Source organism: Bubalus kerabau, chromosome 1, assembly GCF_029407905.1.
Source record: "Bubalus kerabau isolate K-KA32 ecotype Philippines breed swamp buffalo chromosome 1, PCC_UOA_SB_1v2, whole genome shotgun sequence".
NCBI classification, from domain to species: domain Eukaryota; kingdom Metazoa; phylum Chordata; class Mammalia; order Artiodactyla; family Bovidae; genus Bubalus; species Bubalus kerabau.
Window position 1 is genome coordinate 137075307 of NC_073624.1, and position 2875 is coordinate 137078181.

The 2875-nt window shown below is 43.2% G+C and overlaps 1 pseudogene; it reads right to left on the minus strand.

Annotated features, from left to right (window-relative positions):
- Positions 1-355: 355 nt before the first annotated feature.
- LOC129655128 (myelin protein zero-like protein 2) lies at positions 356-920 on the minus strand (annotated as a pseudogene).
- Positions 921-2875: the final 1955 nt, after the last annotated feature.

A 2875-nucleotide genomic window follows, 5' to 3' on the forward strand; every position in this document is an offset into this window, starting at 1 on the left:
ACCAGTCTGGCTTTTATCTCATTTGATGCAAATATATGTACACACAAGTCATAAGCCACAGTTGGTGTTTAAGGACAAAAACATAGCTTCTTAGAATGCAAAAGCTAGTGAGCATTTGAAAACTACTTGCACTCTGAAATTAAAATAAAAAATAAAACCTTAATAATCGACTGAGTGTGTGTGAGCATCTGCTGGTATCTGCTCATGAAGGGCCCTATGCTAGCTCTAGAGAAGTTTGCTTGTCTAGGTGGTTGTATACTGCAGAGATGATTAGAAGACAGATCACAGCTGGAAAAGCCAAAGGGAAGCTTTCATTAACTTTAACTTATCTTAGGGTTCTTGTTCTAAGAAATCTTCAGTTTTCATCTAAGAATGTTCGTCTGTTTTTTCTCAATAGAGACCTTTTTTCTCGGTTGAGCTTTCTTTCTTTTGATTTTAACTACATCACTTTATGACTCCATCACTTTTTCTGGAAATGCTGGAAGAGAATCACCACAATTATCATTATGACCATTGCTGCACAGGCAAAGCCAATGGCCAGAGCTAGGAAGTGCAGGTCAGAGAGGTGTACGGTGTGCACAACAGTGAGCCAGAGCTCCCCTGTTCCCTGTTGCCAAATCAACATCAGGTGGGTCCTTCACCTGGCAGGTGTATGTCCCATTATCATCAATCTGCAGCTTCCAAAGGATGGAGACATCACACTGATCAGCGCTCCCATCCCATACCACCCACCCAGTCCTTGAAACTCCCACTCATGGGTTTGAAGGGATCCACATGGTAGTAGAAAATAAATAGATCCCTCCATCTCAAGGCCAAAAATTCCAGGTCACTGTTAGAGCATAACCCATAGGGACGAAGTTAGAGAAAGTATACAGATGATAAAGAGAATTAAATTGTTTGTGCTTGCCTTTAGAGAGCATACCACAAAGCTCAGGGATTTTTATTCTTAAGAATAAAAGTTTAAAAAATTAATAAAAGTTAATTAAATTAAAAAATTAAAAAAAGTTAAAATTAAAAAATATAAAAACGTTAAAAAGTTAATAAAAGTTTTAAAAATTCTTGGAAATTCCTTGACAGTCCAGTGGTTAGGACTCTGAACTTTCACTACCGAGGGCCTGTGTTCAATCCCTCATTGGGGAACTAAGATCCCACAAGCCTCATGGCAAGACCAAGATAAAAAGAATAAAAATTCTCAGGAATCACATGTAACTAAAAAGACTATGAGAACTGAAACTTTGAATAAATAACATCATAATAAAATACAAAGATTACTACAAAAACAATACAACTCCAATCAATCCTTGTCTAAAATATATTATCAAGCACCTGTGAGCAACCCTAAATTGTATCAAAATCTGTAAATAAAAGCCAATCACACTTAATCCCAAGAGGGAGAGGTAAGAGCAAACCTTGATGCTGCCCGTCCCTCTTTCACCCTGAGATTTTGAATATTTGTGCTTTTCACAAATGAGACAACTTCATAAAAGCTGCTCTTAAATTTTAGACGCTGGCTTAGAGTAAGTCCAGTGTGAAAGAATCCACTGTGGGATAAAAGTTCACGGGGTGACAAACGGAGTTAGAAGTCTCTGGTGACTTCCTTCTGAGAGACACCACATCCACAGAGTTACAGTGAATGACTAGCACCCCAGAAAGCTGCCTTTCCTTCTGCATACAAGGGAAACTTCCTCAAGGAAACAGAAGCTTTTTTTCTGAGGTAATTAGTACTTTCCTGGTGGCTCAAATGGTAAAGGATCTGCCTGAAATGTGGGAGACTCGGGTTCGATCCCTGGGTTGGGTAGATATCCTGGAGAAGGAAATGGCAACCCACTCCAGTATTCTTGCCTGGAGAATCCCATGGACAAAGGAACCTGGAGGGCTACAGTCCATGGGGTTGCAGAGTCAGACACGACTAAGCATTTAACACTAATCACTTTAATTAGTCTGAGTACCATACCTAGGGGCTTCCCTGATATCTCAATTGGTAAAGAATCTGCCTGCAATGAGGGAGACCCAGGTTCAGTCCCTGGGTTGGGAAGATCCCCTGGAGAAGGGAAAGGCTACCCACTCCAGTATTCTGGCCTGGAGAATTCCACGGACGTATAGTCCGTAGGGTCGTAGAGAGGCGGATGCAACTGTGCAACTTTCACTTTCACCACACTTAAGGTTTCCCTGGTGGCTCAGATGGCAAAGAATCTGCCTGCCTTGCAGGAGACCTGGGTTTAATCCCTGGGTTAGGAAGATCTCCTGGAGGCAGGAATGGCCACCCACCCCAGTATCCTTGCCTGGGAAATGCCATGGACAGAGAAACCTGGAGGGCTATGGTCCATAGCGTCATAAAGAGCAGGACACAACTGAAACAACTTAGCACCCTTGCACAGCACACACACCACACCTAAGACTTACATAACAGTTTATAATCCTCCAGTCCATCCTAAAGGAAATCAGTCCTGGGTGTTCATTGGAAGGACTGATGTTGAAGCTGAAACTGCAATACTTTCGCCACCTGATGCGAAGAACTGACTCATTTGAAAAGACCCTGATGCTGGGAAAGATTGAGGGCAGGAGGAGAAAGGGATGACAGAGGATGAGGTAGTTGGATGGCATCACCGACTCAATGGACACGCGTTTGGGTGGACTCCGGGAGTTGGTGATGGACAGGGAGGCCTGGTGTGCTGTGGTTCATGGGGTCGCAAAGAGTCGGACACAACTGAGCGACTGAACTGAATCCTCTAGGCTGAGTGAAGAAAGGCAGTGACATAGAGCAGAGACTGAGCTGCCAAGCAGGGGGCCAGAAAGGGTCGTGTTTGGGGAGAATACCTTTTTTAGGGCAGAGATTTAGGGGAGTCGTTGACTGGTCCAAATCCTAGGACCTAAG